This window comes from Mobula birostris, chromosome 13 (genome assembly GCF_030028105.1).
Source record: "Mobula birostris isolate sMobBir1 chromosome 13, sMobBir1.hap1, whole genome shotgun sequence".
NCBI classification, from domain to species: Eukaryota; Metazoa; Chordata; class Chondrichthyes; order Myliobatiformes; family Myliobatidae; genus Mobula; species Mobula birostris.
The window spans coordinates 27,221,677-27,236,531 of NC_092382.1; the positions used below are offsets into that span (position 1 = coordinate 27,221,677).

At 45.4% G+C, this 14,855-nt stretch overlaps 2 non-coding genes across 2 annotated transcripts; both read left to right on the forward strand.

Annotated features, from left to right (window-relative positions):
- The first annotated feature begins 4,643 nt into the window (after window positions 1-4,643).
- trnap-cgg (transfer RNA proline (anticodon CGG)) lies at window positions 4,644-4,727 on the forward strand. The gene is given in 2 exon segments: window positions 4,644-4,679; window positions 4,692-4,727. It is a non-coding gene; the product is annotated as a tRNA-Pro (tRNA).
- A 6,102-nt stretch (window positions 4,728-10,829) lies between these two features.
- Window positions 10,830-10,911, forward strand: trnas-uga (transfer RNA serine (anticodon UGA)). Its single transcript has one exon. It is a non-coding gene; the product is annotated as a tRNA-Ser (tRNA).
- Window positions 10,912-14,855: the final 3,944 nt, after the last annotated feature.

Below are 14,855 nucleotides of genomic sequence, written 5' to 3' on the forward strand. Positions count from 1 at the left end.
CACACAGCATTCCTCAGCGAGGGTTTGGCGGTGGATAGAGTGAGCATCTTCAAATCCCTGGATGCAGACATTTCCAAGGATCTCGAGTCAGAGCTGGAGAACCGGAAACAGGGCTGGAGAGGAAGAATCATACGCAATCCCTGCCTACATGACGTAATGAATGAGTCTAGAGCGGCGGCGTCTATACTCCTGGAGGACATGATACAACACCGGAGAAATCGAGACAGACTCGGTTTATCTCGACACAGGACTGGGAAAAACGAAACAGATCTAGTACGCATGTGAAGTACTGGACATGATAAAATCGAGACAGGCTGGGAAACCCCAGGCAGTCCTGGTGAAATTGAGACAGAGCTGATGAAAATCTATTTAGACCTGGTAAGCACGCGACAAGGCTTTAGGTCCCGATACAGACCCGATACCATGATAAACGGTCCTGCCGAAGGGTTGCGGCCCGAAACAACGTCTCTACTTTTCTTTTTTCCTGTAAAAGTTATTGGCCTGCTGAGTCCCCTCAGCATTTTGTGTGTGTTGATCGGGTTTCCAGGATCTGCAGATATAAGCCCCTGAAATATTGATTATTCCTCGGAAACATGGAGGGCCATGGGAGACCTAGCGAATCTTTTTGATCTTGAAAACCTTGGAAAAGAGCCTTGGGGATAGACTGGGAAACTCGGAACGCAGACTTGGGAATAGCTGGTGTCCTCGCCTCCAGCCGACTGTTGTCCAAGCCACTGCCCACCCCCCACTGAGCCGATTACATCGAGGGGTCCTTCTGTCACGGAGCACGCTGGCAATGACTGGACCTAAGTGCGGAGGAACGACAGACTCCTATGCAGAGACGGAAACCAGCGCTTATCGGTGGCTCAACCGAGCGACACCGGGAGATGAAACCTTCCCCAATCTAGCACCACGCGCGGAGCGCTAAGGAACGTCCGCTGAAACAGTACAGGTGACCCCGAATCCGAGAGCCTATAAAAATAAAATTAACAGGGTTAAACTATTAACGATTAGATATAGTTACACCACAATTTACCAATTAGTGTGCTCTCGAAACCTCGGCGCACAAGGCTCTCCGGCGCCCCACACAGGTCTGGCGAGCTCATTACAACAGTAACTTTCGATAGCAGACCGGCGCTGAGCATTCGGACTAGTTGCATTACCTTCTCGTCTGATCGAGAGACGCTGAGTAGGTCTGCAGATTCAGACATCTCCATTACTGGTACAACCTTCTCCAACATTAAAGATATCTTCAAGGATCTGTGCCTGAAGAAAGTGGCCTCTATTACTAATGACTCTTTCCATCTGATTCTCTCCCCACCTCTCTTGCATCACCCCTCCAGAACTCTCAGTATCCTCTTTCTCTTTCATCTCTCCCCTCCCTCTCCAATCAATCTCTCCCTGCCAGCCACCAGCGGATGGAAGCCGAACCTGTCCTCACTTCCCAGGTAATATTCCCAATATTCCCAGTATGGACATCGGTCCAGGAAACCTGCCTGGGAAACAGCGGTGTTCCGATATGTCTGTATTCACTAGGGCTGAGTACAAGATGGGACAGGGAATGGGAGTGAGACGCATGAAGAAAAAAAAACAGTGTGTGGCGAGGGAAGGGAGAGACGAGGGAGGGGAGGTGAGCGCAATGGGAGGAGGTAGGAGAATGGCGGGAGAGAGAAGGGAGAGTGGGGAGGGCAAAATGGAGGGGAATATGGGGAAGGTGTCTCTGCCTCCCAACCTCCTTTCAAGCAGCGCCTTCTCCTTTCCTCACCCTGCGACAGTCGAATGCGTTCGCGGAGGGAGAGGGACACCGCTCGAAACAACAAAGTAATCGTTGAGATCCGTGAGATCGACGCAGCCCTTCGTAGAATAGCTGGTTGGCATCCATTAAACATTATTCATGGCAAACGTCTGTGGCATTATTCACATATGTTTAACTATATGTTCTACTGTATATGCGCATTTGCCAACTTGTGCATCCTCACAATATTTGTTTACTCTCTGGTAATATTATTGTGGTAACAATATTGTTTGTGTTGTATGTGTATAGATTTTGTTTTTCGCAGCCTGGTTCCAGATAAAAACTTGATTCGTTTAGATGTCTACATGTTCATGGTTGAATGATAGTAAATTTGAAGCTGAACTTGAATGATAAATTTGAGAGGTTTATGTGAAAGCTCAAGAAATGGTCCCACAAAATAAATGGCACGGATGGGATTCGGATGCGCGTTTGCACAGCAGAATGGATTCCCAGTCCATCGCATTAAGCTCACCACCACCTCGTCGTTATTCAGTGTTCTGTATTTCTTTAGAACACACACATTCTCCATTTATGTCCCACGCGTTTGCTTTATGTTCTATGTCTATTGATATTGCACGCCCATGTTGAGCCAAATTTGTGAACATGGATATGAAAAAGTTAGAGGGATATGGGCCAACAGCAGGAAAATGTAAATAGTTATCATCGGACCCTTGGGCGCTGTGGTCGTGTTGAACAGATGCTCTATTCCATGCACAGCAACTCAGAGAACCTGTGGGTATACTGTCTAGTGGAGTAATATAAAATTATTTTAAATTTACACAGTCCAGTTGTTACCTTATCATGCTGCTTGACTTCAAGTAAACGGATATTATAGAAATTCACCACCTGATTCCCAAATAGTAACTTGTCATGGATTGGGCAAACACGATAACCCGACAGCTAAATGCTCTCGGCAATTTCCAAATAATCTGAACGTGTGGACTAATGGATAAAGCGTCTGACTTCAGATCTTGATGCGAGGTTTTCAGAAGACTTCACTGCCGAGTCCTGTTACAATGGCTACCCTGAAGTTCTTGGCTACATGCAGCATTTACATTCATATATCTTGTCTGCGATGTAGTTAGGAAAACGCGCTCATGAACAACTAGTTCGAGCTCCCCCAGCTGCTGATTGGAAGGCGCAGTGTGCTTCACATTCACAGGTCAGGCCGCAGTAAAGGAAACACTGCAGATGAACGTAAATATTGGGAAAGGGTTTGAAAACACGTTTTCCTTTCATCAGCAACGTGCGCAGGGTCGATCCTGATTGAGACGCAAAGTATCCTCAGCAGAATCCGGAAGCATGGCTAATTTTCAAGGAAGAGTGGTGGGTCATGACAGCCTAATAGGATTGCAGATGTCAGAGTTCGTTCTGAGGTGTGAGGACATTGTGTTGTCGTGTATCTTGCCCAGTCCCACTGTGAAACTGTGAGAGGTATCACGTTGTTGAGCGTATTTCAAACAACGATAATGAATCCGATGTTTATACCACATGCGGAACTATTTGTGTAAAATTAGTTAGCACCGTCAATACCGTCGGCAGTAGTCACGTAGACTAAAACAGCAGACAACAGCCTCGACAGGAACTTGCAAAACATCTTGTCTTCTCTGCCCGCAAACCGAAACCAGACTAATCCTATCTGCTCGCACCAAGTCCATTTAATTCTATTCTCAGCTTTTCTGACAAAACAAACAACACCTCCTAAATAGTAGCAGCAAGCTGGAAAGAGTTTTTTTTTTCTCCGACCCCATCCCCGGAAACTTGAAAGCACTTTAATGCTTTGATTGTCTGCAGTAATGAAATTAACCACAAGTTCACCCACCTTGGCCAGGATAGGTTAGTGGTCTAAGACTTTGCGTTTAGGTCGCAGTATCCACTGGAGAGGTCGTTTCCAGTCTCATCCCTGACAGCTCGGCGTTCTTCCACCCTTCCGTTTTTTTTTTGTTTTCTTCATCTTACACCCAGGTTTACTGAGGGAAATTTTCTGTCGTTGAGCAAATATCCCCATCCTGTTGTCTTTCACGATCTTCTCCTTTTCCCCTCGACTGTCGGCAAGATATGAATCATCCTCTCTCTCATTCCATCTCCATACTAGTTTTTACCCAAACAGCAATGTGGTGTTGGCAAACATACTCGACGTGGAGTGGGAGAATGTGGATGATACATTGTACAGTTTGAATGGGAATCCTGTTGTGAGTTTTGACTTAGATGCATCAAGAAGTGATAAATACAGATAGTAAATTCGGAAGGTGACATGACATGAGTTGGAAGGTCACGTGACGGATCAATGCTTGTCTGTGAAAGGTTAATCAGCAGAATGTGAGACGAACTTGCGAAAGACACACACAACATGCTGGAGGAACTCAGCAGGCCAGGCAGCATCTCTCGAAGAGAGTACGTCGACGTATGAAAATTCGTCCCGATTAAAGTTCTTATTGATTGCCATTTATCAAACGTCTGTCTCTGCTGTTCATGAAACAAATATTTCTGTACACCCGCCTGAAATCTTTCTAATTATTCAGCGTCCACCAGCCGCCGGGGCGGGGAATTGCTGAGAAGCATCGCCCTTTGCAAGAAAAAATATGCTCCGAATTGAGTTTTAAACAAATGTCCCTTGTTTGGGTTCTTTCCGTTTGCAAACACATTCTGAGGTGCACTATATCAGGGCCCGTTATGTTCTAATTTTGACTGAGTCAAGTAACAAATACTCTTGTAATCTCAAAGGAATACGTGCCCAACTTATTTCGACATCAGGCTCTGCTCTCAACAACGGAAAGGACAATGGGGTTTTCCACCAATTAACTTTAACTGTCTTCGGAGTTCAGTTGTGACGCAATCTGCGACCATAGGCTCGTTGGTCTAGTGGTATGATTCTCGCTTCGGGTGAGAAAGCATATGCGAGAGGTCCCGGGTTCAAATCCCGGACGAGCCCCGTAATCGGATATTATCGGCGATTTGCTTCACGATCTTTTCATTGACGCACGAGATAATTGGCGATATCAAACAGAAACACCGAAGAAGGAATTGGAAATAGTTTTCAAGGCAGGTAAGTTTGAAGTTTCACATTTTGGAATGTCAAACCGGCTGAGTATTTATTCTATGAATGGGAGAGCACTGTGGAGTGCAAATCAACAGGGAGAGAGAGTCGTAGAAAGGCATAGTTTGCTGAAAACCGTCTCATATGCAGAGAGAATGTGGGAAAGGTGTTCGGTGCACTGGCCTTAGGAGGTCAGTGTAGGGGTTGGGAGACTGTGTTGCTGTTACACTCTACTGTAGAAATACGTGTAAAATGGAAAGGGCACAGTCTTTGAAAAACGATGGATCTGCATGTTGACGAGCGCTGTAGATATTCACGTGGAAATACAAGAAACTGGCAAGTGAACTTATATTGCTTAATCTCTTACCTTCTTCTGACCAGGGAACAAGTGCCTCTAACTTGCATGCAATATCGGCATATACATTTCATAGGGATTTGAATCTCTGCGGGCAGGAATTAGCTGACAAAAGAAACTGCTCACTCTGGTCACATTCTTATGCCAAATGCTTGGGATTTCCAGAGCTGGAATTTTAACACTGAATTCATTTTCTGCTGATCCAGATTGAGAGACCCAGTTCTGATCTTCACCAACATCTGTCTTACCGATGTGACTCACTTCAGAATCAGAATCAGAATCAGGTTTAATATCTCGGATATATGTGGGGAAATCTGTTAACTTAGCGGCAGCAGTACAATCAATACATGATAAATATAGAAATGAAAATCAATCAAACATTCAATTAGAGTAACTATATGTGTATTAAACTGTTAAATTAAAATAGAGCAAAAACAGGTGCAAGAGTGAGGTAGTGCTCATAGGTTCAATGTCCATTTAGACATTGGATGGCAGAAGGGAAGAATTGTTTCCTGAATCGTTGAATGTGTGGTTTTAGGCTTCTCTACCCCTTTCCTGATGGTAACAATGAGTAGATGCATGTCCTGGGCGATGGAGTTCTTAAAGACGGTCGCCGCCTTTCTGAGGCACCGCTGCATGAAGCTGTCCTGGATACAACGGAGGCTTGTCCCCGTGGCGGAGCTGAATAATTTCATAACTTACTGCCAGTCTCGCCGCTGGCTTTTCCCGGCAGCAATGAAGATCCTCCATCCCTGTCAGTCGGCGATGTTCAGGGATTCATTCATCGTGTCAGTAACTTCCTCTCGGTTTGCACAATTGCCAGCCAAATCCCGGGTAGCGTTTCAGAAATACCGACGGATACATGTGTAGACGGACTCTTCATTTTTTTTCCCCTAAACTTTTCTTTGACCAGTTCGGCTTGTTATCTCTGAGCTCAAACCTCGAAACTGTAGGACCGGTGGAACATTCTCAGTCTGCCCTCTACCATTTGACTTGTTTGGCATGAGTGACCCGACCAAGAGCCACAGCATTAACTCCTAACGCCAGCCAGCTTCGCTGTCCAGGTTACTGAGGCACGCAAGCCTTCAAACCACGACTAGGTTGTGTTCCAATTGGAGGCTGCGGGTGTGATCACTAATAATAAGCCAACTCTGAGTCGAATACCAGTAATATCTGACAACGTAACGAGCTAAAACCATTCACGTGAACGTCAATCTCAGCCCATCTTGCGTTTGCAATGAAATGTGCAAACCCGTCATGAAGCGTGTCGTTCCCCGTGACGCCTCTCGTTGCTCCATTCTGTAGATACTGAACCATTTCAGCAACGACGGAGAACAGACTACTCACAGTCATTCACACCGGGTAGTCCAGAGGAACAGCCAATGTGTTTACTGTACTGCTTAGGAATGACTGGGACGGGTAAAGCACCCGAGGGGCAGTGGTTTTCCCTGATAACCACTCGGAACTTGAAGGAACACATAGCTTGTGTTCACTGAGCATGCAATCCCGTTTCTAATGACACCAATAGGCGTACAAACATCAGGTAGATATGCTGGTTGGGTGGAGTCGAAGCAACAACCTAATCAATTTCAGTAAAACCAAGGAATTAATTGTCAGGTGAGAATTAATACGTCAGAAGAACAAACGCAAGTCCTCACTGAGGGTTCAGAAGGGTGAATATCTTCAGGTTCTTGGGCGTCAACATCTCAAAGGATCTATCCTGGTCCCGACATGGACCAGACGCCATTACTGTTCACTAACGAGATTTAGAGCGTCGTCAAAGAATCAAATGAGTTTCTATGGACGTACGTGGAGAGCTTTGTCAGTCGTTGCGTCACAGTCTGGTGTGGGTCGGGGCTCCAATGCATAGGATCGGAAGAAGGAACAGAGGGCTGTATCCTCAACCAGTTCCACCACGGGCACGCCTCGCCACTATCGAGGGCATGTTAGAAATACGGTGCCAAAAGAAGGCTGCGTGCGTCATTCAGGACCTTCACCAGACCAAACACCATTACTACCCTCAGGGTGGGGAGTGGGGTGGCGTGGGGTGGTGGAAATAGTATTCTGAAAATAGAAAATCTTTTTTATTTTATTAAGAGCCTTTTCCCCTCTGCTTAGGCATTTCTCAACACATGAACATTCGCTAACAATTCCCTTTGTAAATATCTACTTCCTTTATTTTAGTGTAATTTATGGTGATATATTGCAAATACATCGAATCCGTTCCGAATGAATATCGAATTTGTTAAGTAGGATGCTGTGCACAATCCGGATTTGATGGAGACAGACGTGAGAAGCGCGGAGGAACATTTGGAGTAACTTATGAAATGCCTGCTTCGCTGCCGCTGCTACTGTGCGATCGAGAATCTCCGGAGACGACGCCCCAAATCTTCAGCTTTGCCTATTGCCTGTTGCTGGGACCGGGGTCGAGGCGCTTGGCAGAGATGGTTCTCGGTGCTCGCTGTCGAAGGGCTGGTCGGAGGCTTGGAGTTTTCGGATGGACTCATAGTCGGACTGTTGTTGGATGCTTCCAGGATGCTGCATCGGCAAGTTGGCGGCGCTGGAGGTTCACCGTCTGCGTGAGATGATGGGACTTTCGAGAGACTTTGAGACTTTTACTGTGCCAATGTCTGCTCTTATCAATTTACTGTATTGCATTGCACTGTTGTAACTTCATGTTATAAATATCTCTTTTTTAGTTTTTAAGTTTGTTTGTCATGTGTTTTCGTGATATCATTCTGGAAAAACATTGTACCATTTCTTAATGCATGTATTACGAAATAACAATAAAAAGGGGACGGCGTGTCCTCATAATCTTAATCCTTAGAGAGAGGTAACAGAGGATCAGCGGTCGGAAGTTATATACAGGCCTCGAACTGTCGACTTTGTGAGTACAAATGACAACGGGAGACGTACAAGGCATGTAAAAACGGCAATATTACGATGATCATTGTAGGATTTCAGGTGGTTTGGGTAAGTCTAGTGGGCGCTGGATCCCCAGAGAGGTAATTTCCGCAATACCTACAGGATAGCTAATTAAAAACACGCTGTGGTTGAGCCCATTAGGGGAAGGCAATTGTGGATTGTGTGTTGCGTTGTGATTTGACCAGTTAGATTAATATACAGGAATACTTGAGAGACAGTGATTGTAATATGATCCTGCAGTCTGAGAACGTGAAGCTAAAATTAGACGTATGAGTATTTCTTGCAGTAAGAGCAACTGCAGTGGCACGAGTGAAGAGAATAAAAAGGTTCAAAAGGTTAGTTTTATTGTCAAAGTCTGCATGTACAATACAACTCTGATATTTGTCTGCTCCAGACAGCAATTAAATAGAGAGAGGCCATGGATGTTGATGTAACGACAAACATCAACCCCAGCACGAAAAAAAATAGAAACAAATCTCGCAGACCCCAAAGTGCCTGCTCCTCCGCAGCAAAAAAAAAAAAATAGCGACAATATCAGTCCCCGAACACGTCACTGGCAGAAAAAAAAAATCAGGAGCGATAACAGTCCTCGACTCCGTCTCTTCTAGCAATAAAATCAGGAACGATAACAGTCCTCAACCCCGTCAGTCGCATGGAAAAACAACAGCAATAACAGTTCCCGACCACGTCACTCGCAGAAATTTAAAAAGCAGGGACTATAACAGCCCTCACCCCATCACTCACAGAAATAAAATCAGGGAGGATAACAGTCCTCGACCCCGTCACTCGCAGAAAACAACAGCGACCTAGGTCTGGAGCTGTCCAAATGGATTGGAAAGGGGCACCAGCAGGGTTAACGGCAGATCCAGCAGGGCTGGTGTTCCGGGGGCAACTGGAAAGGCGCAGGATAGATGCATCACAAATAAGAATAAATATTCGATAGGGAGGATGAGACAACAGTGGCTGACACTGGAAAGTAAAGACAGATTAAAGGCAAAAGTGAGGGCTTTTGGGATGCATTAGTGGGAAGCTGAAGGTTTGGGTCGCTTTCAAAAATCAAAAGAAGGCAAATAAAAATTGATGATAGTAAAGATTAAATGGCTAATAATGGAGAAAATGCCATTTTTCAGACATATGAAGAATAAAAGGAATGCGAGAGTGGATATCAGAAAGCTGGAAAATGACAGGGAAGAAGTAGTAATGGGGGAAAAAGAAAAGGCGGACGAACTGAATGAATATTTTGCTTCCAGCTGCGCTGTGGAAAACACCAGCATAGTGGCACCGAGAAACATGTGTCAGAGGGCATAAGTGAGAGTAGATGTTATGATTCTGGAGAAGGTGCCTGTGAAGCTGAAAGGTCTGAAGTTATATGTCATCGGGACCAGTTGCACCACACCCCAGGGTTCTGAAAGTGGTAACTGAAGAGATTCTGTAGGCACTTGTAGTACTTCTTCATGTATCATTACATTCTAGAATAGATCCTGATGTTTGCAAAATTGCGATTTTCACTCCACTCTGGAAGAAGGAAGGGAGGTTAAAAAAAAGGAAATTATATGCCAGGTAATACCTTTAACGTGTTCAAAAATTCAAAAGATTCAAAGCACATTTGAGATCAAAGACAGTTGAGGAGAATGGACGAAGATTTGTCAAATTGATAATCGTGTAGTATGGTGATGCGTATTGGAAGAAAAAAAATTTAAAAAACGTCTCTAAATGATGATAGTTTTCAGAAATCAGAGGTGCAAAGAGACCTTGTGCAATATTCCCTAAATGTTTACTTCCAGGCTTAGTCAGTGGTAAAGGAAGGCAAATGCAATTTTAATATTCAGTTCAGGAGAAGTAGAATATAAAAGCAACAATGTAATGTTGACAGATGTAGGATACTGGTCAGAAGACACTTGGAGGGTCCAGGATACTGGTCAGAAGACACTTGGAGGGTCCAGGGTAGGTTCACGGGAACGCATGGGTTAACGCATTCAAACGAGGCGCTTTTGATAGCTCCGTGTCTGTGCTCACTGCAAGGGTATCTCATTGAAATTCATCGAATTTTGAAATGCTTACTTGGAGTAGAAGTGCGGAGGGCGGTTCCTTTCGTAGGGCAATCTAGGATTGGAGAGCAGGGCCTCAGAAGAGAACGATGATGGTCTAGAACAGGGATGAGACGGAATATCTTTAGCCGGAGGGTGGTGCAGCTGAGGGATTAGTTGTCACAGACGGCTATGGAGACCAAGGCATTGGGAGTTAGAAGCAGAAGTTGATAACTTATTCATTGTTAAGGTTGTCAATGCCAATGTCCGATAGAATGTGTTTGAGGGGCATAATAAATCAGCTGTACGACAATGGCGGGACAGACTCGATGGAACGAATGGCCTGTTTCTGGTCTTTTGTCTTATGGACTTATGATCTTATATAATTATTCTATATGTGTTACAAGATAAAACTGCTATAAAACTAAAAAAAAAGTCCGTCATAATAAAACTGATTCTAATCTTGACTTTTATCTCAAACCGTGGAAATCTCCTTCATTTACGACACTGACGCCAATGCTATTCCTTGACACTCAAACTCTGACCTAACGGTGTTGAAACAAATTCCAAAACTGTCCAATTATGCTATTCGTATCGGAATGATGATTCATCAGTTCCATTACTGAAAATAAATCACGTTCATTCCTCGCTTCAGCTGCAGTGCTGCGGTGGGTAACTAACATAGATGGAGCTGCGATGGCCGAGTGGTTAAGGCGTTGGACTTGAAATCCAATGGGGATTCCCCACGCAGGTTCGAGCCCTGCTCGCAGCGCTATGAAGGAACAGAAATCCAAATACCTGCCAATAAAATTTGACCCTCTGTCTGCTGTCTGAGCGCCGCATCTTCCCTGAGTTGACGCCTGCAAAGACTAGGCTTTTCTAGGCTTTTACACTCTGAATTAGTACAATTCAGTCCAATGCATTTCTGCTCAGCGTGAAGAGTTCATTTCTATCCAACTCTGATCAGTCTCCTTGAGGCAGCTTAAACTCTCTGCGTCTCATAAAACTGAAAGAATGAAATATGCAGAGCAGATTCTTCAGCGTCAGCGGGGAGAAGCGGACTCCAGCATTTCGCTCTACGATACACATGGTGACGTCTTCTCATCCTCTGTCAGACTCTGACCTTAATCAATTACTGTAGTTCTGGCAGAATCCACGCAAGCGCAGTAGCGTCTCCCTCAGCTACAAGAGCAGTAGCATCCCCCTGATTAAATCTCCGGTACGTCTCTGCACCCGGAAATATTGCCGATCACGGGCAGCAAGCGGTAGAAGCGGGCAATGTGTGGCGAGTGACAAACAGTGTCATTGACTACAGATGCCCCAAACCCTGAGGTTTCATGCAGTACAGTTCCTGACAGAGATACTATTCGTCAGCCTGACGGCATTTAATTGATAATAGGGTCCTGGCATTTTAATCGCCGTTCTGCACGAACGTCAACCGGGGAGGTCAGTCCCTTGAGTTTAATTAGCTGCTGAATAGAAAATTCTGAAACGTTCCTTCCAGTCTGGGGGACCACGCCAGTTACAGATGGCTTCCGTCCAGTTATCTGGTATGATCATGGCTGCACTTCACCACGTTTCAAACTGTCGTCTTTACCTTTTTCACAATCCAAGATGTCCTTAATATTTCAGAAATGCACTCATGTCCTATGTAAGGTGGCATCCTGTGTTATAATATCCGCAACCATATCTCGTGGAGTATTTTATGGTATCAGGAAGGTACGCGCGGTTATTCCGGTTTAACTCGGTTTTAAATGATAATTTCTCATACTTGAACTAATTTTCCTAGACGGCACGTCTCAGCCATGACCCTAGATTCAACCCTAATTCTATACTGTACAGAGTACAGTTTTAAATTCAGTTGTTCGTTAGAGCACATGCATACATCACGGGAGGTGGGTCAGTCAAATTGTTCTGAGCCTCTCCAGTGCGACTGCACCCTTCAGCAAATAAGCGAAGTAAAAGTATCGTCACCGCACCAGCGCCGACCTCAGCAACCCCGTACAAATATATGACAATGGTTTCTCTATTTCTAATTTCCAATCTAGTTGCAATAAACTACAATCTGCAGTTGCTTTGTAAAATACCTGATCCACTCACCGGCTCGCCATCTCTGTTTCGTGAACAATTTCCTTTGATAGTTTCACCGCAACCTATCGTCCCTTATTTAATATCAACCCCACCGAAATACATGACCTCACACATTCCTGCAATAAATACTGTTTGAGCCCCTCGCTGAACTAACCAATCGGAGCCTAAATATTCTCATTGCAGCCCGTTGTCCGGCTACGTCACGTCATCAGCCTCACACGCTCAGCAGTAAGTACAGCTCATTAATGAGCGACAATAGTGAACCGTCCTGACGCTTCCCGATCAAAATTCTTCCAAACTGCAAAAGAACAACGTCGACACGGATGGCACCAGGTATTAGTTTTCCTGGGTGTCTCAGGTTGTGAGGTGGAAGCTCTGCCCGACGCGGCACTTTCCCGATCCGAGTTTCATTACCGACAGAATGTCGATGTACTGATTTCCAACGCAACACTGGAGCCGGTAACACGTTCTTCAATAAATCCTGTTCCCTCGGCTGGGGAGATTCGAGAAGCTGTGGAGTTGATAACCATCCCATATTTCTGTCAGTTCAACACCAGATTACCGAGGTCCTGATTCAGTGTTACAACGCAAAATATTAAATACTTCTTACAGCCTCCACGCACCCCTTCACACCACACCCTCAGAGGCTGGTCGACCCGGTGAGCTCCTACTGCAGAAAATTTAATGACAGTCATTTAATTCACCCGTATCTGGTGACGGATCTAATCGAGGGGGACGTGTATTACGCGTAATTGGTGATTACTTCAAAGTGAACTGGAATTTATGTTAGTGTACACACAAGTGCGATGAAACATCTACTTGCTGATGGGTGGGGACAGGAGGAAACGAGCCAAATGGACATGCCAAAACAGTGTATTTAGCTACGATGTTTTTGTTTCGCAACCGAGTGTCTAACGATTGATTTTGAGTAGAAACAGAGCGACTGATGTCGGTGGGTTCTACAGCTGTATGGATACAAAGCGCCTCACTTCGTTCACCAACCTACTTCCTTCAGTTAGACTGCGGACGATTTACCGCACTGAGCAGAATTCTTGCATCCAAAGCAGCACGAAGTTACGAATTTTAAGAATTAATGACACCAATTTAATGTTAATTTCTTTTATAATTGAAGAAACTGGGAGAAGTGGTATCAGTAACTGTATCGTGTCGCCATCTCTTGCTCCCTCTGCTGGACGGTCATGTGTAAACGCATGAACCATTTCCCCTCCTCAGTCCGAAGGGTGACAATACTTACGAGCCCACCAGCTTCCGACTTTGAATAAAGGGACATAAAGATCCACTACTTTTTGTTAACCAACACACATCAAAGTTGCTGGTGAACGCAGCAGGCCAGGCAGCATCTCTAGGAAGAGGTGCAGTCGACGTTTCAGGCCGAGACCCTTCGTCAGCACTACTTTTTGTTGTTGGGATGAAATATTGCTCTCTGATGGTCAAGAAAGCAGTGCGGAAAACAGTGGCCCAATGTGAACATGAAATTGGGAAATTGCCGTGTACCTCTCCCTCTCCCACCCACTGCCTTTCACACTCCTCCATTTATCAATCTTTCCATGTCTACGATGTGCCTCTCTTTCCTGTCTTACTTCCATGTCTCGCTCTCTCTCTAACACACACACACACACACACACACACACACACACACACACACACGGGTACGCACATCTCTCTCTCTCTCTCTCTCTCTCTCTCTCTCTCTCTCTCTCTCTGTCTCTCTCCCTCTCTCTCGTTCTCTCGCTCATTTCCTTCTGACACCCATAGTTTCCTCACAAGCTGAGGGAAAAGTTTAGCGAGCAATGTCGGTGTTCGGTGAAAGTGCTGCGTGATTGGAGTGGGAATTTATGGGTATTCTTCTACAAGACAGCGGGGGTAGAGTGTAGGGGAGGGGGTGTGAACTGCTGATGAAATATCGGGGAGAACAGGAGAAAGGGCATGAAGGACTCGTGTTTTCCCAACAAACCTGTTCCCGGAACTTTGGTTCAGTGCTCCGTTAGTAGACGACCACCGTGTGAAATTCGATTAGCTGAAAAGGCTTGGATTTTGAACCAATAAACTATTCACATATTTCAATAAGAACTGCTGTCCAGCCGAGGTGGAGGGGGAGCGGGATGTTGAGATTATGACTCTGTTGCTGAACTGCGCAGACTGGTGCAAGCAGGAACGGTTCATTTCACTCACTCTACAGACTCTCCATTGCTCCCTTGGGCAGAGAGTGACCCCGCCTATTGCCTGACGCAGGCAGGTTCGCTGATCTTCCATCAATATCACCCGAGCAGGTTGTCCCTGATGCGGTGCACCGGCTGCGCACGCGCCAGTCAGCAGCCAACAACCCACAAGCCAACCCTCCTCAGATGATGTGCAACCTGCCTACTCCAATTGGTGTGTGCAGATGTCAATCTAATGTGTTAACCAATGGCGGAAATGGTTTTACCCGGGGCTTGTTCTCTCCCGCAGACCCTGACTGCTTCTGCCTCCCTTAAGTCCAGTCAATCCTGAGCAAAACTTAACAATGTCCCGTTTTTTTATTGACATTTATATCCGTATGCATCTGTCCAAAGTTGGGGGCGTAGTCAGTACATCGAATTAAAGGCGGAAGAAAGAAGTTTATCT